Genomic DNA, 21818 nt, shown 5'->3' on the forward strand with positions numbered 1-21818 from the left:
AAGTTACCTCTCACCGCAACACTAAACTAGAGACATGAAAAATTACGTAACAGAACATTCTTAAACAAGTACATGCCTCAAACCAGAAGTTCAAGAAAAGTATATTCTAAGGAAGTATCCAATTAAAACAGTCACTAGCTGAACTGCCTTCAAGATTTAACAAATGATTCTTCTTTCAATTAAGTGAGATAATAGATGGGAAAATACCCTGACAGCTGTAATGCACAATGCAAACATAAGCTATTCTTATTATTGGTGATAATAATAATATTCACCATGAAAGATGACATTTCCAAGATCACCAGTGGAGGGATTTGATGGAAAAGAAATGAAACAAGAAAAAGAAAGTACATCTCTCTCCCTCTCATCCTTTCTTACCATGCTAGGCAAACAAATGTTTCTGAATCTCATACAAATGCCCTCCAGAAATGTCAGATACAAATTTTCCTTCCTCTGACTTAAGACTTAACACAATTACTACTGTATTATAATGAAATTATACAGCATATTTCTGTAAAGCATATATATATATATATATGTATATATATAGGTGGAGATGGAAATCTGCAGGTATAGGTGTATTTACATTAATATACAATTACATTTATTTATACAACTTCTCTACCCTATCAGGTAGTTAAGGGATCGTTAGGTGATCACGTACTATCATCCCCACTTCACATATGAGAAAACTAAGGTCCAAAGATTATTCTACTACTCAGTGACACAAACCCAACTCTGGCAACCAGGTTCTAAGCACAGTGGGGCTATGTAAGACACCCAAGCTTGAACCTGCCTGCTTCCAAGTTTAAATGCTAGAAGTCAATACCTGTTTGAGGTCATAGTCTGCATCCTTGATATGAGTGGCAGAATAACTAGAGGCCCAGCTTGACTTGGGCCAAAGGGCAGTTCTTTTTTGGGAATCTGCTGCCTGTTAAGGTCAGAATAATGGTTTGAAAAAAACTTAACTCTCCTCTTTTTGAAGCCATTCTCCCCCACTATAGAAGCTGAAAACAACCACCATCCATACCTACATAGAAGGAAAGACTGCAGAAACAAACCATGTTTGCTGAAGACGACAAAGCTACCCCAATAATGTGAACCATTCTCAGTCCCCAGCACCAAGCTACTCATCTGATCAAAGTATGAACTGCCAAGAATGCCTAGTGGTCCAGCCGCATGGAGTTTATTAGAAATGGAGATCACTGGAATAGTCCCACACTCCTCATAGTACCTTCAACCATCATGCTCTTTTCTTGGGGGCCAGATTTAATCTCTCCTGAAGCAATCAGATGAAAACTAAAGTGCTGACTCATTTTTAACCCAGAGAGCCCACACACTTGAATGATTCTACTGAAAAAAAAAAAAACTGACATTTTACCCATCTTGCCCTATTTGCTGGTGTGTGTGTTTTTTTTAAACAAAAGCAAATTTCCCAAAATGTTTATCGTATGATACGTAGTGACATTTAACCGTTTCACTTACAGTAACTAGAGCTCTGAAAAAAAAAATTTCCTGTGTTGTACTTTAAAGATGTCGATTGATCAGTATAGTTACAACCTAAGAAACAGCAACCTCAGGAGAAATCCATGTAAAAAACTCTTAATTTCAAGTTGATAAATTGTATGACTTTTTTCTTAATTGCACAGCCATGGTTCCCTTCTGTCATCCTTCCTCCAGATTTTTCTCCTCTGATTGTACCATGACTAGAAAAATATAAAGACCATAAAGGCAAACATTCACATGGTTGAACTAAAGAAACTGAAGGAAAATTTCTGATCATTCATTTCCATTTTGTGCTCAGCAAAGAACAGAAATTGTCCAGGGTCGAACTTCCCTAAGTGCTCCACAAAACCGAAATAAAGCCAACTTGGATATTCTGTTGCTAGGTAAATCCAAACTGCCTGTTATCAATCTTTAACTTTCCAAGTGAAAGGTCCTTAGTCAGTTTAATTCCAAGGAAAGGGCTAGTAAATTAACCAAACCCACCATGACAGACCATCAATGCCTGAATTCTACCTATTGATTTCTTGAGAAATTCCCCTGATAGCTAGTTTGACAAATAGTCTGACTATATTAATAATGGGGAAAGGGAGTTGACATTCTCCTAAAATATCAAAGCTTTTAAGCCTGCCCAGGGTGCAGCAGCACCTCTAACCCAGCTCAGACACTCGGGCAAACTGCAGAAATTATTAAAATGCTAGAGACATACTCACCAAGGAGAAGTCGGTTGCTCCACCTCCTTGAGAACAGGATGCCTAGGGGGATAAAAGTCACATTTATGTATTCATGCAAAGTATCATTGAAGTGAGAACTTAATACCTGAAAAGCACCAAGCATATAAGCAAAATCACTTACTTTTTTCCTCCATTCACCAATGATGTTCCAAAGATTAAGACGAAGAGAAAAAAAAACCCAAAACCCAAACCAAAAAAAGATACACACACCTCTCAGTCAGCCTTCATTCTCATTGGAACAGAATGACTCATGCTGACTCACGGCCTCCACTTCCTCCCACTACATTCTCTTCATACTTCTAAGTTTGACTGGTCAAGTTCCCAGGGTCTCTTTGCATCTCATTCAAAGTTCTTCCAGGAAGGGTAACTCGCCTTTACTGACACCCTGGGTAGTAAGTGTCACAGGCCTGCTTTGCAAAGACCCAATTGTAAATTCTTCACACTCTCCATGTGAAGGAAGTCTAAGGATTACCTAGAAGGGAGGGGGGAGGGGAGAGAAAGGTGAGAGGAATTGAAGAGTAGGGGAAAAAATAACACTGAAAAACCCACTTGTGAATATCAGTATATTTTTATTTTAACTTTGAAGCATAAAAATTTCTAAGCAGCAAGTTTGTTTATGAAACCGGTCCCTTCCAAGGCATTTCTGGGAAATGTGTGGTACAAAATTTTTCTCTTCTGCCCTTGCAAAATTTGAGTTTATTCTAAAAGCGTTTAGTAATATCTAAGTCAATTAAAACCTTGTTGATTAAAATAATTTGCAAGCTTGATATTTCAAATAACCTCAAAACCATTCTCTCAAATGTATTTTAAATACCATTTCTGACATGTGGTTTAGTTTTAAATGCCCCTAACATTCTGTTTGTTAAAACTATCAGAGGACAAAAAAGGATAGGAAGAAAAGAAAAATAGGATTTATTGTAGACACAGAGACTGGAACTAAGTTAAAAAATGTACATATTATGTCTAGTTACCTGTAAGTATATACATATATTTGTACAATCATAAAAAATGAAAGAGATTCTGGGGTGGTTTTTTTTACCATTTTTTACCAATTTACTATTAATTTTTTACTGTACAATTTGATAAAGCAAAAAAAAAATCAGAGAATTCACAGGCTACATAATTTTCCATCAATTAAACCACAAGAAATTGAATGAAAGAAAAGTATTCTTATTTTCAAAAAATGTTTAATGATATTTTATAGGAGGTCAATCTTAATCTCCATTCATATTCCTAATCTGAAAATGCAACAGGTATTCAGAGGTTCTTTGGAATAACATATATCGTCATTCCACTGTTCTCATACAACTCAAGAAATTTTCCATTAGAAAAGAAAATGGAAAGAAAAGGGATTCATTTGATCTACAGTAACATATCTAGAAAACAAGAGGCATTTTCGAGTTTGAATTTTGGCTGATTCATTGTTTCTAGGGGGTGAATCATACACTCACTGATGAAAATGTGTGCTCTGACAATCTGATTTGGTAATGCTCCATAGTGTGTGGGCCATATGATGGGGGAACTCTAAAGGGTAAAAAACAAAAAGGGAAATTACATTGTGGCTGATGGTAGAGGCCAGCAGTTTATGATGAATGAACAGAATAACGGATAAGGAGTCAGGATATGGAGCTTTCATTGGCAGCTCCACTGTTGACTCACTTCGGAAAAGGGGCTAGAACACTTTATATGTCTGCTTTTTAATCCAGAAGGTCAGCATTCTCTATCAGAAAACATGAGATGCAAATTTGCAGATAAAAATTATAAAAGAGGTATCAAATATTTTCATTTCATGTAAGCTGCTCATGGGAGTGAACTGCCTGTTTAGTTTTCTCCACATCAGGAATCAAGTCCTCATCTGGAATTAAAAAAAAAAAAGAGTAGAAAGAAAAAGCATGTTTTGGGAACATGTTGTCCAGTTTAGTTTAAGTAGCAAGTTCATGAGAGGAAGTAGTGGGTGTTCCCCAAAGGGATGTCCTTGGCCCTTTTATTCTGTCTAAACTCTCTCCCTTGCCAATCTCATTTATCCAATGACTTAAATGACTATCTTCATGCAGATTACTTCAGTTCTCTATCTTTAGCCCTATTCTCTCTTCGTGACTACTGCCCGCCATCTTCAAATGCCTATAGATATGTGACCCTGGACAAATCATTCAATCTCTTTCTGCTTCAGTTTTCTCATCTGTAAAGTGAAGATAATAATAGCACATACCTCCTATGGTTGTTGTAAGGATAAAAGGAGATAATATTGGTAAAGGACTTCATAAACCTTAAAGCATTATAGAAATGTCAGCTATTACTATTATTAATATTACAGGACACCATCTGAATGCTGAATTGAGACCTCAAACTTGACATGTCTAAAAATGAGCTCATTGTCTTCCCCCCAACTATACTATTCCTTCTGACTTCACGATTTCTGTCTACTAAGCTACAACTTACTTTGCCACGTTTGCAAACTTGGGTTTGTTTTTGCCTCCATTCTTCATATTATTTTTCTCTCCCTCATATTTTCTATCCAATCAATCACTAATTTCTACAATATCTCTTACATCTATCTCTTCTTTTCTACTCCTGCTATTACTGCCCTACTACAATCCCTCAACACAATCCCCCTTAGATTACTGAAATAGCTTCTTTGTAGATCATCTTACCTTTAGTCCTCTCCAATCTACTCTTCTTGCTGTTGTCAGAATCGTTTTTCTCACACACAAATCTGTTCATGTCACTTCTCTGTTCAAGAATTCTCAGTAGCTCCCCATTGCCTGCCATCAAAGACCCTCCTCATTCTTGGGACACTCTTTTCAGTCAATTAATATTACTAGTCTGTATGCACTCTGCATAGTAACCAAACTGGTCTACATTCTGCCTCCTGAACACTCCCTGCAGCCATTCACTTTCTGTTCCTCCTCTCAGACTCTCTTCTGTACCTTCACCAGCTGAATTCTCACTCATCCTTTCAAGTTCCAAGAAAATACCACTTCTTCCAAAAGTCTTCCCTGGTCTCCCTATTAGGTAGTGACCTTCTTCCTTGGACTTTACAAAACACTTTGTTTTTCAATTCTCTGTTGCATTGAACTCAATTTAAACTAATGCATTTAACTTAATAATACAATTCTCTAATTCAAAGGTATGTGGTATGGCCACTCCTATGATGTAACCCAATACTTTCACACACACACACACACACACACACACACACACACACACACACACACACACACACAGAGCACGTAAGCACCTACTCATTTTCATTTCAACTTGCTCTCATACTAGGAGTTCCAGGTTCCCAAAGACAGACCACCATCACATGGTTACAACCCAGGTGTCTCAAGACACTAGAGATAACTGAGTTGAAAGGGAAATAAACTCCCTCCTATTCACCACTATAGCTCTTGAGCCTCCACTGATACATTTCTATTTACACAATTACTAAAAATTTAACACATCATGCCAGGTTACAGTGAGTATCAAAAACCCAAGCACCAAGTGTTATATTTACATACACACACACACACACACACCACTCATAATAATGACACTTTCAGATCTTGAATGTAATCATTTACTCAGTAATAAGACAAAAGAAATGATGTCCTAGACATGTTAATACACATATAGTAAAGCAAATGCATAAATAATAAAATGCATCACAATCCACATATAATCTAGATCATATTTTCCCATCTATGCAGTTAGAATATATAGAGAAGAATGGGGCACACAGATATAGAACCCTAGCAGGGAAGTACATGAGGAAGGAAAATCCATGTGTTGGGGAAAATTCATAACTTTAGACTATAGGATTTGATGTCATTAGCCCATTGAGAAACATCTGCCACACATGAAATGGTTTCTTTGCCAACTGTTTATCTGGAGGTCCTCCCTGCTCTCTAGCTCAACAAATCCTCCTGTCTTCCATATGTGAATGCAACATTTACAAGCTCTTTCAACTTACCACTCCAAAAAGGACATTTAGAAAATATGAATAGCAGTTCCCTTTAAGCCAAAGCACTTCCAGGTTCTTCTGGCTGGCTCTCTCTGGGCTATACAGACCAGCCCAGACACCCAGATGTTGTATTCCAATAAGAACAGAACTAACTCACTAACACACACACATATACACACACTCTCTCTCTCTCTCTCTCTCTCTCTTCTCTCTCTCTCTCTCTCTCTCTCTCTCTCTCTCTCTCTCTCTCTTTCTTTTCTTCCTCTTTTCTTCCCCCTACTCCCCAACACACACACACACACACACACTCACCACTTCAGGTTGATTCTCTGGACACAAGGCAAACGGTCTGGTCAGCATTTCCTATACAACAGGTAAAGTACCTATCTTTTCCCTTTCAGGTTTTCCCTCTTGACCCAGAAGGGGCATAAAAGGGCACCATGCACTTTGGAGAAGTTTCATGTCTCTCAGATGTCAGGTAGCCCTGAAGGACAACAGCTAAAACTGCAGTTTTCATACAGCCCACCAGGAATCACATAGCATCACATAGCTGAGCTCGCCACTGGTCTCTTTAACCATTCCAACAAACTTTCCCCAACTCCCTGAAGGGTCTTCAGTCTTCACTTGCCAAGTGCTCCCCTCTTCAGACTCAGCCTCCTGTTCCCACCAGCTCTTCCAATGGCTTAAATCAAAGCCTCCTAGCTCTCAGTAACTCACCTTTTATTTAAAAGGTAACAATTTCCCAAATGACCCCTATGACATCAATAATTCTTTTTAAATTACATCTTTCTTCAAGTGTTTTTTATTATTTTTTTATCTTTTAGTTTTATCTTATTTAGCCATAGAAGTACATGCAAATGAGTGAAAGGACCATGATGCTCTATGCCTCCAAGTTCACAACATGGTCCTCTAACCTATTTTGGGTTCATGAAATTGTTTCTCTCAGTTTTATCTAGTTTTTAGTGAAAAAGTTCATCCTCTGCTTTCTTTAAGCTACCAAACTTTTCATATATACAAAGGACATTACCCTTCATTGTTCACTAGATGATATATTTATGCAACAAGCTATGTATCTTCATAGATTATATTTTAGCCATTTTTATTAAACCAAAGTTGTTCTGCTCTTTTCAGACATCATCTGTTAATAGCAAGAATATCTTATACCCTTTGATAGTTGATTCAAAATGTTTTATGCAGAGGTAGCTAGTGGTATAGTAGACAGAATGCTGGGCCTGGAGTCAGGAAAGCCCTAGTTCAAATCCACCCTCAAAAACTTATTAGCTGTGTGACCCTGGGCAAGTCACTTAAATGCTGTCTCCCTCAGTTTCTTCAACTATAAAATGGAGATAATAATAGTATCTACCTCTAAGTGCTGTTGTGAGGATCATGAGGTAATATTTGTAAAAAGCACCTAGTATGGTGCCTGGCATATAATAGGCACTATGCAAAAGCTTAGACTTTCCCTATCCTTGTGCAAAAGTATTTTGTGTGCTCTTTGTAGCACTAAACTAATGAAAAAAGCACTTATTGTGTAATGTTGTATTTTCTAGTTATCTATGTGTACATCATATTCCCAATAGACCATAAGCTTCTTTAGAAAAGGGACAATATCTTCTCTAACCTTTGTATCTTGCCCCTAGCAGTGTGCTATACATAATAAGCACTAAATCAATACTTACTAAATTGAACTGAATCTCTTTATGAAAGACAGTTGCTCAATTAATTTCCCTATCTCTGGTACGATGGGGCTACTGGAAGGACCAGGACACGGCCTATCCCTGTAGTAAGATAAGTGATTTAAATATATGTATGTGTGTGTATATGTGTGCATGTATATGTGTGTGTATCAGCCTTTTTAAAGTAAGAAAATACTAAGGCAAACTTACTCTCCCCTATATGTAAAGTTCCCTTTAATCCGAGCATCTCAGATGCCATGCATGACTGGCACAGTTTCTGCTTCATCAATTTGCATCATGTGAGCAAAGTAGTCAGTATTTGGGGGATCAGCACCTTTCACAACACAAGCACTTAGTTCACGTTTGTGAAATTGAACTGTTTGTTTGTGGGCTTAAAGAGGCCACAGAAAAGACGACAATCTGTTTCTTTTTAATAGTTAACAGGTTTCTCAAAGGTACTGTGAAGAAGGCACATGCTACACATATGGTCCTGACCTAGAGTAATTGAAATCACTGAGTTCATTAAATACAAAGATGGGGAAGAGAGTACAGTGGGACCTCTACTAAGTCTAAAGTCTGGAGTCAATGGCATACCTTACACACATATACATGTGTATGTGTATGTATGTGTATGTATATATATATACATGTGTATGTATACATACACACATATGGCAGCTAGGTGGCACAGTGGATAGAGTATCAGGCCTAAAGTCAGGAAGATTCATCTTCCTGAGTTCAAATCTGGCCTCAGACACTCACTAGCTGTATGATCCTGGGCAAGTCACTTAACCCTATTTCCTCATCTATAAAATGAGCTGGAGAAGGAAATGGCAAACCACTTCAGTATCTCTGCCAAGAAAACATCAAATGGAGTCACAAAGAGTTGGACATGACTGAAACAACTGACAACAACATGTGTCAGGTACTGTGCTAAGCACCAGGGATACAAAATGAGACAAAAGATAGTCCCTGCCCTCAAGAAGATCCCGATCTAATGGATACTCTTGCAGCACTATGATTATTTATTTCTACAAGGATCTTTTAAAAAGTAAAATAATATATAAAAGACATCATTGATGAATATTTTTATGAAAACTCACAACTGACAAAAATACACTAATGACAATACAAAATTTTCATCCAATACTCACAAAGTGACTAAATATAAACCAGCTAGTAATAGAGTTTTTTAAGTACAAAATTCCCTTTCCCCACATACCCATACACACACATTCCTATTTACATCACAATCTGATATCCTAAGTTCTGCAAAAGTATGTAGCACAGATGTAGAACAGATGTTTCCAAATTAAGACCTTCTAGTCATTTGAGAGACAGGTGGAAATCCTATTCTTGAACTAAACTGTCCCTTGAAATTAGTAACAATTCTATTTTACTGAAATAGGCAAATCAAATCGCAGAGCGGAAAACTCCACAAAGGGACTGTGAAGATGTCTATACCCTTGATCAAAGATATGGTACATTTTTGCTACAGACCAAATCTCATGACAGCCAACTCCTAAGAGACTGTTTCAATATTTTATCTGTCCTAGAATTCCATAGTATTGAATTCTGCTTAAAATTGGCAAGTTAGAGTTTGGAAAGTGTTTTATACATGGAATCAGATTATAATTGTTTTTGCTATTATGGGATTTGACCAGTAAAACATAGTTAATGTTTTAGGAAAAGTAACATAATATGTGTTGAGGACTTTGATGTAATTGACAATGACATTGATGGCACCCTGGTGATATGGCCCTACCATATTTTCATGTTACCTAACTGTTCTGAACCCTTTCCACTTTCTTCATGCCTCGATGGTCATCCATGACCCCTTCCCTTTTGGTAGATGCCACTGCCTCCTACTGTACTGAGAGGCAGCCGGGCACCCAGTGTTCTTTACTCCACGTACTGGGCCCTCTTCACCTCTTCCTCCTTGAGGATCGTGGTTAACAACCCCTCCAGCCTGTGCCCCAGATCTCATGAGCTACTGCTTCATTGACTCTTAGGATTTTAATGTTGGTAGGGACTTCTGAGGACATTTAGGCTATCTTGTTTGTGAACAGATACTTGAAGATGGCTATTGTATACCTCTTCCCCAGCCTTAGTCTTCTCCAAGCTAAACATCCCTTATACACTTGGTCAACTGATTATCTTTGGAGACCCCAATTCTGGTCACTCTCTTCTGTATTCTATTTTTTAATGTACCCTTAAAATATGGCTTTCTTCAAGGCCCTTCTCAGCATAATTCAAGCCACGATTTTATGATCCACATGCCAGATACTCTAAAGAAATGATTTTTGCACTGATAAGAGATTGGACCATATTAACTCCAAGGTGCCTTTTGTTTCTCAGAGTCTGTGGCTAAAATAACTCATGCTATCTTCATAACAACCTTGTAAGGAAGGGTAGTTATCACTATCCCCTTTTTTACAGATGTAGAAACAGTAAGTATGATGTGAATTAAACCCTTCCTATAAGCAACTTTGAAATTGGCAGTTCCATCCTAGATGTGTAAAAATACAGAGAGGTATCATAATTCAAAACATCTCTCTTATTGCTATCATCATAGCCAACTGGCCTTCTTCCAAATTAATTGCAAATCATGTACTCTATGCACTGCTTCCAATTTTAGCCTCTATTTTAAAGAGATTATAAGAGATTTATAAGGCATTTTATGATGTCAACAGAAAGAGAGATGCCTGGAAAAAGATGTGGGCTGTTCATGTAGCACTAGCAAGGAATAACCAATGGACAGAGCATATTCCCCATGCTATTCATGCAATGTTAATCGATCTAGAGAAGGGCCACACCATATTAGATAGACCACACAAACAGACACACACATACATATACACAGAGAGAGAGACAGAGAGAGAGAGAGATCTATGGGAGAACATGAATGAGAGTCACACATAATAAGAAGGTTTGGGTGGATTGTGAGCTATACAGTTAAAGGGCACACCCATATAGTGAGATAAAAGAATCAACCAAGTACTATAATTAGTGTGATATATGTGCTGGCTCAAAACTAAAACATATCTTATTAGATTCTAAGATAACTGGGGCTCCATTTACGTCTTATTTTAATCATCAATACAGTCATTTTCTGTCATCTGAGGTGAACCTCAGTTTGGGATTGAGCTTCATTTGAGTTCAATATTGCAAATAAATAGTAACGAGGTCAATGCTGGGGCAGTGGATAGAGTAGTGGACCGAGTCAGGAAGACCTGAGTTCAAATCTGACCTCAGATGCTGTGTGACCCTGGGCAAGTCACTCACCCCTGTCTGCCTCAGTTTCCTCATCTGTAAAATGAGCTGGAGAAGGAAATGGCAGATCACACCAATATCTTTGCCAAGAAAACCCCAAACGGGGTCATGAACAGTCAGACATGACTGAAAAACAACTGAACAAGAATAATAATTTCAAAGAAAAGTTGTCCTTTGAGTTTAGTCAATTAATATGTTAGTAGCTGATGGCTCAGGGGCCTAATGATATGAGACAATTGTGTTAGGATATATACCCAATGAAAAGGCAGTGCATTGACAAAATATGAAGGGCAGAAGAAGAATAGGAAGAAACTTGAGAGATTATCTAGTATCCCGACTTGGGTAGGTCAACTGGGGCTTTGCTGGCAGTACTGTCAGGAGGGCACAATAGTTCTCCAATAGCACAGCAACAACTGATTTTTTTAACTTTAATAATATTTTATTTTCCCCTCAATTATATGTAAAAACAATTTTAACATTCTTTTTTAAAGTTCCAAGTTCCAAATTCTATCCCTCCCTCTTCTCCCCCTTCCCTGAGATCTGATATGGGTTATAGATGTGCAATCATGTAAAACATTTTTATATTAATCATTTTAGCAACGACTGATCTTTATATCTACTTAGCAGGAATAATCCATTAAAATAGGGAGTTGCGAGATGTAAAGGGTGCTTTGGTTATGTCCCCAAATGAATTTCTCAGCCTGGCTTGGCACACCCTCCATCTCTACCTATCTTGGGTTGATTTCCCTGGGTGTACAAAAAAGCACTCGATGTAGAGAGCTCTGCAGCTACTTTGTCTCAGCTAGCTGTGATTTCTCTTTCTCAGGTACAGATCACTAGAAAATAACTTAAAAGTTTGGGGACAAGGGTATGATCTTTTTACACTTATAAAATAATTTAGGATTTGCAAAGCGCTTTTCAAATATTATCTCATTGGATCCTCACAATCACTCTAGGAGGTAGTTGCTATTGTTATCCTCATTCTCAGGAAATTGAGGCTTATAGAGGTTAAGTGACTTGTTCAAGGTCATAGCTAATTAAGTGTCTGAAAGAGGATTCTAATTCAGGTGGTTTTCATTCCAAGTGCAGCACTCAATCTATCACCCTACTTTGTTGCTTAATTCGCGTGTTCTAATACTTCACTCTTTTTGGAGACATAGTCATCCCATATCATAAAATGGACATTCCCATCCTTGCCTCTCTGGTTATTTGTTGAGATGGAGGCTTTATGTGGAACAGTTATAGGATCATTAATTTGAGATGGAAGGAGTCTTAGAGATCATCTAGATCAACAGTCTTCAAACTTTTTGGTATCTGATCCCTTCTACTCTTAAGAATTACTGAGGACCCTCCAAAGAGCTTTTGTTTTTCTATTGATATTTACTGTCACCTAATGCGGCAGCTAGGTGGTGCCATAATGCATAGAGCAGCAGGCCTGGAATCAGGAAGACATCTTCCTGAGTTCAAATGTGGCCTCAGATACTTCCTAGCTGTGTGACCCTGGGCAAGTCACTTAACACTGCTTGCCTCAGTTTTCTCATCTGTAAAATGAGCTAGAGAAGGAAATGGCAGACCACTGCATTACCTCTGCCAAGACAACCCCAAAATGGTGTCATGAAGAGCCAGACATGACTGAACTACAGCAACATTCACTATATCTAAAATTAAAAATACCTTAGTATCATTATGAGAATAATTTTGACCTCACGGAACCCCTGACCACACTTTAAGAACCTCTGATCCAGGCCAACTTTTGTCATTTCACAGATGAGGAAATTCACACCCAAAGATAGTAAATAACTCTGTCCAATATCACAAAGATATTAAGTAGCAGAATGCGAAGATTTGAATTCAAGTTTTCTGACACCAAATGCAGGATCTTTCATTTCTGTACCACTGGGCTAGCAAAAGATGATTTTTTTTTTTGCAATTGAGGTTAAGTGACTTGCCCAGGGTCACGTGTTTGGTCTGAGGCCGGATTTGAACTCAGGTCCTCCTGACTTCAGGGCCAGTGCGCTATCCACTGAGCCACCTAGCTGCCCCTTAAAGATGAAGTCTTGAATATGCAAGTATAAATTAGATACCGAATCTCCAAACCAAATGTTTTATCCAAATATTTGACAAATGGTTTCTTCCTAACATTTTCAAGTTAGAAATAGGTAGTGGTATGATATTAACAGAGAAGCTGTTAACAGAGCACTGGATTCTGAGCCAGAGGTCCTACATTCAAATTTTGACTCTGTCACTTCACCTTGCTGGGCCTCAGTTTCTCTATCTGTAAAAAATGTGGTAAACTAAATGATGTCTAAGGTCCCTTCTACCTCTAAATCTACAATCATGTGAAAAGCCAAATAAAGCTTACAACAAAATTAATGCTACATATTAATAATAAGCATAATTATTAGTTATGAGGGATAAGCATAATGGTGCATGTGGTAATCAAGCATGAATAGTAAGCAATTTTCATAAATGACTATAATTAACATTTCTGTTATACCACCAAAACCAAATTTTTAGTTGTTCTCTTCTCTGTTCATTCTCTGCTATCTAGAAATAGCATCACTGGTTAGCTGTCTTCCCCAATGCCATAAAACAGCTTAGAACCAATCAACTATTCACAATAATGTCCATATTAATTCCAAAACTTAAGAGTTAATTCTAGAGCGAGTCCAAGCCTGGATCTGGCATCTTGACAATCAGAATTCCCTCTTCTCCAACAACTAGTAAATCACCACCACCAAAACCAATACCACCAACAAAAATTTATAATTAAATAATATTTTAAGGTTTATAGGCTGCATTACATGTATGATTTCATTCGATCTACAAAACAACCCTGTGAAGTAGATGCTATGATTAACCCCATTTTGCAGATGAAGAAACTGAGGGTGGCTGATGTTAAGTCACTTGGGCAAAATCATACAATTTAGTGTCTGAATCAGGACTTAAATCAAGGTCATCCTGACTCTATGTCCAATTATATGCATGTATGCTGCCTCTACTTCCTCCCCTCCCCCCCCTCACCATTCTTCCAACCACAGAAGCTATGGCCCTCACCAAAATCCCTGTTCCCTTCAATCCTATGTCTCCTGACTCTCCTATAAGATACATACACAGAGGTCACTGGCCACGCACATGCTCTCTTCCCTCGACCTAGAAAGGTCAGCTAAGGAGCATGCAGCCATGGTGAGCCAGTCCAGTAAAATCACCACCCTCCGAGGCAAGGAAGAGACAGAAGAACTCAGTCCTGTTGGCAAACGGAACCTTCTCTCTCGCACACACTGCTCACTCACTACTGTCTCTACTACCAGCTGCTTGTGCTCTGAGGCACAGTACTGTTCAGCCTCATGATGGCCCTGTATGCCTCTCCACTTCCTCTCCCCCTTCCCCCACCCCTGAAGATTCTTTTCTTTGCAAGGCCCTATTTGTCACTGTTTTCTTTCCCTCCTGTTGATGCTTCTCTTCTGCATCTCTGTTATATGGGTGGTTGGGGTTGATTTTATGGGATATCTTATATGTAGATCCCTCTAGATTTTTCTGGCTGGCTCCAGCTTTAGGCACTATTGGACTGCACAGATGGTCTATGAACATCCAGATTATGGTATAAAAGACAGGATGAAACCTAAAATCAATGGGAAGCAAGCAAAAGTGCAAAAATCATGGGCCGGAGGAAGGACGTATCAATGGATGTGAATGCTTTTGTGGTTTTTAAGCTATGGGTTTTGGTGGTTGTCATTCTGGACTTTTAATGTATTTTTTTGCATTTCTTTTTTTAACGTATTTTTTGTATGTATTTCTTCTTTTAATGGAGACAGAAGGATATCTGTATTAATATCTCCTCTCCAAGATTATGTCTAATTTATTCTGTCTATATCTTGGTTGTACCTAGGTGTTTGCATGCTGCTCACCCATTACATTGTGAGCTCCTTGAGGGAAGGGAATATCTTTTGCTTCTCTTTATTACCTCCCCCCAATCCCCCCTCCCCCCAGCGCTTAGCACATACCTGGAACGTAGCATTTAAATGCTTGTAGGCAGCTGGTGGTTCAGTGGATAGAGCACTGGGTCTAGGGTTAGGAAGACCTGAGATCAAATCCAGCCTTGGATACTTCCTAGCAGTGTGACCCTGGGCAAGTCATTTAACCTCTGATTGTCTGACAAAATGGATCCATTGAAGAAGGAAATGGCAAACTACTCCAGTATCTTTGCCATGAAAATCCAAAATGGGGTCACAAAGGGTCAGACATGACTGAAATTACTGAACAAGAGGATAGCTTATTGGGAACTTGCTGCCGAATGCAGTCCTGCCTTCCTTTCGTCTCTACATGAAAGGAGAGAATGGCATCATGGAAGGTGAGAAGTGGGAAAGAGAGAGTAGAAGGGTCCCAAAAAAGCTTGGACCACTTTACAACTTTGCAGAAGGCCACAATGTTTTCCTTCAACATTTGTAGACAAGTAAAAGTTGTCTGACAAACCACAGAAACACTAGTCACCTCAGGATAACTAAGGCGGAAAATATAAAGGGATTATTGCAGAAAGGAGCAACTCAAGACTTAGATGGGCAACTAGGTGGTGTGTAGATAGAGCCCTGGGCTTAGAATCAGGAAGGCCTTATTTCAAATCTGTCCTCAGACACTTTCGAGCTATGTGACCTCGGGCAAGTCACTTAACCCTGTCTGCCTCAGTTTCCTCATGTGCTACATGATATGGAAAAGGAAATGGGAAACCGCTCCAGTATCTTTGCCAAGAAAACCCCAAATGGGGTCATGAAGAGTTGGATGAGACTGAAACGACTGAACGACAACAACAAACTGAGAGAATGATAGAGAATAGCAGAGAGTAACAATGGCACAGACTACTATGGCTTCCCAGTTTTGATCCCATCGCTTTCAAGTCAAAATGAGGTCTCAGCCTACTGAGCCTTAGGCAAGGGAGGCCAAGCACCACACTTCGTGTAGACACTGATTTGATGGTAGTTCCGTGGACAGCACCACTAACATCACAGTGGCCCATATGATCTCTAACGCCCACTCCAAAACTCCCATGATTTTGTGGCCCTCATCTGGGGGGAGGGAGATTCAGGACCTTACTCCTTACACCCTCTTGCTCTATGATCCAGTGATGGCCTCTTTACTTCATCCCACTCAACACTCCACCGCCTGACTCCAAACATCTTCCTTGGCCGTCTCCCAGGCCTAGGATTCTCTCTCTCCTCATCTCTGCCCGTGGCTTCCTTTGAGTCCCAGCTAAAGCCCCACATTCTTCCAGAAGCCTTTCTCAGTCCTCCTTACTTCTGAGTACCTATCATCTGAGTCAATCTCCACTTTATCCAGCATTTAGCGCCTGCGGACATAGTCGTCTGTACATCCTCTTCCCTACTAGACTGAGAGCTCCTTGAGAGCAGGGACTGTCTCTCATCTTTTCTTTGTTTCCTCATTGCTTAGTTCTATTCCTGGCATTTAGTAAGTGCTTAACAAATGCTAGCTGATGGACTGACTGACTAAAAGATATTAAATGTTTATAATAAGTATATATCTGTGGGTTGGGGGAGAAGCTTCAAGTGTCAAAAGGCATTTCTTAGTTAATAAAATTCAAGCTAAATGGGTAAAACAAATATTACTATGCTACCCTCTTTGAGTAGAGAACTATGAAATGAAATAGGTACTAACAAAAAGTCCCCATGTGTTGTTCAGTCCTGCCCAACTCTTCATGACCCCATTTGGTGTTTTCTTGGCAAAGGTACTGGAGAGGTTTACCATTTCCTTCTCTGGTTCATTTTACAGATAAGGAAACTGAGGCAAACAGGGTGAAGTGACTTGCCTAGGGTTACACAGCTACTAAATGTTGAGGCCAGATTTGAACACAGTAAGATGAGTCTGACTCCGGGCCCACAATCTATCTATTTATTATACCACTTAGCTGCCCTAAAAAAAAAATCCTCTAGCTGGAAGGAACGACTGGCTTCATAGTGATATATCCTTAGCCAGAGGAACGCACATTTGCAGTGTTCTATGTGTGTCTGCTGCTATAGCTTATTTAATAGTCTAATTTTTAAAAATTAATTAACATATTTTTAGTTTTCAACATTCACTTTTTTAAGATTTGGGGTTCTAAATTTTCTCCCTTCCCTTTCATTTCCCCCTCCCCAAGATGGCATGCAATCTGATATAGGCCATAAGTGTATAATCATATTAAACATATTTCTACATTAGTCTAATTTTGCAATGTTTAAAGAGGAAAAGAAACTATAAAGAAGGCGATATTAGTAATTCAATAGACCCTAAAGGTATCATTTTTAAATTCCCATTTTTGGCCTATGAGGGCATAAGGAAGAGACTCAAAATTAGTAATTTTTGCAGCTGGGGCAGATTATATAAAATGCACCCAGGGCAGCTAAGTGGCATGGAATGTACCCCCAATTTAGTGGGGACAGGGAAAGAGGGACCTTTAGCACCATGAGGGCTGCTGGTGGGTAAGTCAAGATCAGGTGATGGGAAAACTGTTTCTCATTTTAACTAATCATTTTAGCTAATCACATGTCATGTTCAGTTTATTGTGACTTGTCTCCCTCTAAATTCTGGTGTTCCAGGAACAAGTCCCCAACTGCTCTAGCCTAGTTACATACAGCTCTTATTGCAAAGAATGGTTTCTTCGCATTGTAAACAAGCAGATCTGATAGTAAGTCTTTGGAGTTTTTGTGATTTACTGTCCCTGGGAGTTAGTGATAGCTCAGACCATGCTAGAAAATTTCATGATCTATGATAAGACTGTCCCTTTGGCCTGAGGCAGATCATCTTGTCACTGGACCAAGTCTATTTCTTCTGATACACAATCCTGATTCCTTGCCAGGTCTCAGTTTTTGAATAGTATTAGCTTCCTAATTCTCACCTCATTATTCGACATCCTAGAGAACTCCTTCACACACAGGCGGTCGGCCTCCACCCCTTGGCAAGAAGAGAAGAGACGGCTTGGGCACAAGAGTTCCCATCTCTAAAATCTGATGAATTTTTCAAAGCACATTTTGCAATATTCTTTTATATGTTATCATAGTATATAGAAAAACCTAATTTGTACTAACCAAGGAATCCATGATATATCTTAATTTAGTCATGTACATTACAAAATAGCATTGAAATAGTGGGTTAAGGCTAGCAGATGTGAATGTCTCTAGTTCTACTAAAGTGGTAGCTAGATGGCACAATGCATAGAGTGCTGGGCCCAGAGTCAGGAAAACTCCTCTTCACGAGTTCAAATCTGGCCCCAGACACTCACTAGCTGTGTGACCCTGGACGTCAGTTTCTTCATCTGTAAAATGAGCTGGAGAAGGAAATGGCAAACCACTCCAGTATCTTTGCCAAGAAAACTCCAAATGGGATCGCAGAGTAGGAACATGACAAAAATGACTGAATAACAACACTGAGAACAATGTTTTCAGCTCAAAGAAAAATATAGAAACAGAAAGGCTTTGCTTTGAGTCTTGGTTCCCCTACTTACTAGCTGCATTAACCTTGGGCAAGCCACCCTCTCTGTTGCTGTTTTCTGCCTCAGTTTTCCTATCTGCAAAGTGAGAGAAAAAGATCCTGCAAAGTTCCTTCCAATTCTATGATTCTATGAAGACTCAAGCTTTTAGGCATAAATGTTATAGGCCAGTATTTCTTTAGATAATATTCTACAAATCAGTAAACATATCATTATTTCAGAGATGTAAAGTATACCCAAATAAGCACAGAATTAGGTTCTAACTCCACTAGCCTTGTGACCTTTAGCAAGAAACAATGGGAAACAGGAGAACAAGGAAGTCAGGAGCCTTGCTAGTGAATTCCAGCATAGACACTTACTGAACTGTGTGACTGTGGCTAAGTTGTAACACTCCTCTGGATTTTACTGTCTTCATCTGTAAAATGGGAAGAACAATACTTCCTCTATTTACTTTATAAGGTTGTTAGGAGGAATGTGCGTTGTAAACTTTAAAGTGCTATGTAAATGTGAATTATTATTAATATTGTCATCTTCATCATCTCTGGATTTTAGTTTCCACATATGAGGAGGTTGTTCTAGGTCAGGGGTGGGGAACCTGCGGGCTCGAGGCCACATGCGGCCTTCTAGGTCCTTGGGTGCAGTTTTTTGCCTGAGTCCAAGTTTTACAGAACAAATCCTTTTATTAAGGGGGTTTGTTTCATGAAGTTTGGATTCAGCCAAAGGGCTGCATTTGAGGACCTAGAGGGCCACATGTGGCCTTGAGGCTGCAGGTTCCCTACCCCTGTTCTAGGTAATCTTGAAAAAAAATCACATGTGGCATTCCGAGTCCATGGTACTTTATGATTTACAAAGCACTTTATTCATAACAAAATGTGAGGCTTTATTATCCCTATTTTGTATAACTGTTATTCCCATATTATTAACGGGTAAATTTTATAAATGAGGCTCAGAGAGGTTGAGATTTGTCCAAGGTCACACAACTAGTAAGTGGTAGGGTCAGCTATGAAACCAAAGTCTTCAGGCTGCTGTTCCAGGGCCTCTTCTCCCAGATCATGGACCTCTAAGGTCCATCCTGCTCTAGCATACATGATGATTCTCATAACAATTCTCTTCTATTAAAATATATTTCTAATTATGGCCCTGAAATGAGTTTCAGTTCCTCCCTCCCCACTGTTCATGCTACCTTTGGATCTACTATCCTGAAGTTTGAACAGCACCACCACTGCTTTGTAATTATACAATACCTTTCTTCCAAAGAGTTCCAAGTCTGTAAATTTCAACCTTGTGCTAGCTCTTTAATCCTGTCAAAACTGCTGCAAGGCATAAAAAGTTTCAAGTTCTTTAGCCCAATTTTTATTGGTTGAAAAGAAGGTCGTAACATGGGGTTTGCCAAGGACATTTGGCAGAGTGAGGCCCAAATTCCTGCTAAATGCTGTCAGCAGTTTGACCCTGATACCTAGACTACCTGGCAAATGACTTGCCCAGTTGTCAATCGATAATCCCTGATTTTATGTAGCAATTTACGTTATCCAAAATGTTCTCACCACAATAGTGTTAAGAGATTAGTACAAGTATTATTATCTGTAGTTTGGACGTGAGGAAACTGAAGCTCAGAGTAACTTATCAAGTGTTGGGGTTTGTATGTAAACCCCAGACTCCCAATGGCCAAATCTAATGCTCTAGAACTGTGTCTCTTTGGACATTTTCGATACTATGGCTTGATCTGAACTCTCTAGATTTCATCATTTGCCCTAAAGGTAAAATCTCTATCAGTGAATGTCACCTACAGACAGACATAGAAGGTGGGGGAAAGGAAGATCTCAGGGAGATGATGGTTATTTCAGTTTGGGCCGCATTGTCACCAAGCTTCCACCAAGTTAGATGCCCAATAAACTGTTGGAAACTTGGGATTGTAGCTCAAGGAAAAGATCAGGTCAGAGGATGGTCAGAGAATGACAGAACACTAGAGAAAGTAGAGAACTTAAGATCACAAGATCTAACTCACCGCCTCATTTTACAGATGAGGAAACAGTCCCAGAGAAGTGCCAGAAATGAGACTTGAATACAGGGTTTCTGAATCTTAATGTCATAGAATCATAGGTCTAAATCTGGAAATCTCAGAGATTATCTAGTCTAACCCCTTCATTTTATGTATGATGAAAATGAGGCTGAGGAATGGTAAGTGACTTGCCCAAGATCACACAGGTAATGTGTCAGTGGCTTTCTATCGCCTCCATGAACAAACATATGTAGTAGGTACTTAATAAACTCTAATTAGAATGTAATCTCCTAGAACTCTTTTTCTTCCTTTTGCTAGATTTTGTATTCCTATTCCTCAAAACTAGCCTAGCCTATAGTAAAAGCTTAATAAATGCTCTTCCCCCCTATCTATCTTTAGCCTGAAAAAGAAAAGGATTGGAGGGGAGGCATGATAGCAATTTTCAAGCGATTCCATATGGAAAAGGGATCACACTTACTTTGGCCCCAGAAGGCAGTACTAGGAACAATGAGAGGAAGTTACCACGAGGCAAAATTAGGCTTTGTGGAAGGAAAAACTTCCTAACTGCTGGAACTAACCAAAAATGAAATAGGCTGCTTTGGGATTTTGTGGGTTTTCCCCTCCCTAGAGGTCTCCAAGCAAAGGCTGAATGGCCAGCTCTCAGGTCTGTTGTAGAAGGAATTTATCTTCATGTATGAGTTCCATTAAATGAGTGGCCATTTCTTTCAATCGCTGGCTCTCAAAAAGGAATAAGACCTATGAATTTTCTGACTTGTTCACACTGTTTAGCAGCACTCAAAAAAAGGTAGTTTCTGTCTTGAAAACAATTGTTCTTTCTATTACATATATGAAGAAGGCAGTCTCAGTGATAAGACTACAACAGCACCAGAAGACAGAAATCATGCAAAAACTCTTCTCTCTCTGTCTCTCTGTCTCTGTCTCTCTTCCCCTCTTTACCTCTTTCTCCAACCCCCTCCCCCAACACGTGCATACAAAGAAATAAATTCACTGACTGTGTGGTTCAAATACTACAAGCAGTCCCCAGCTTATTGACCCCTAGCATTCATATGATCTATACTTATAAATAGCCATATTGCCCCTCCATCTTCTCACTTTCAGAGCCCTCTACATTGGAGCCATGGAAGCTACAGAAGGAAAAAAAATCATGGAACTTTCAGAGAATCAAGGAGTTCTGAAGTCATCAAGTTAA

The 21818-nt window shown here is 39.1% G+C and overlaps 1 long non-coding RNA gene across 1 annotated transcript in view; it reads right to left on the reverse strand.

Moving 5' to 3' along the window:
• LOC144455823 (uncharacterized) overlaps positions 1-2448 on the reverse strand; it is an 81804-nt gene extending 79356 nt beyond the window's left edge. Inside the window, exons 1-2 of the long non-coding RNA XR_013484617.1 lie at positions 2359-2448; positions 2217-2258 (exon numbers count right to left, since the gene is read on the reverse strand). This is a non-coding gene — a long non-coding RNA (uncharacterized LOC144455823). The remainder of the gene's footprint in view (positions 1-2216; positions 2259-2358) is intronic.
• Positions 2449-21818: the final 19370 nt, after the last annotated feature.

This window comes from Phascolarctos cinereus, unplaced genomic scaffold (genome assembly GCF_003287225.1).
Source record: "Phascolarctos cinereus isolate Bilbo 61053 unplaced genomic scaffold, phaCin_HiC Scaffold_2;HRSCAF=192, whole genome shotgun sequence".
Lineage (NCBI taxonomy): Eukaryota > Metazoa > Chordata > Mammalia > Diprotodontia > Phascolarctidae > Phascolarctos > Phascolarctos cinereus.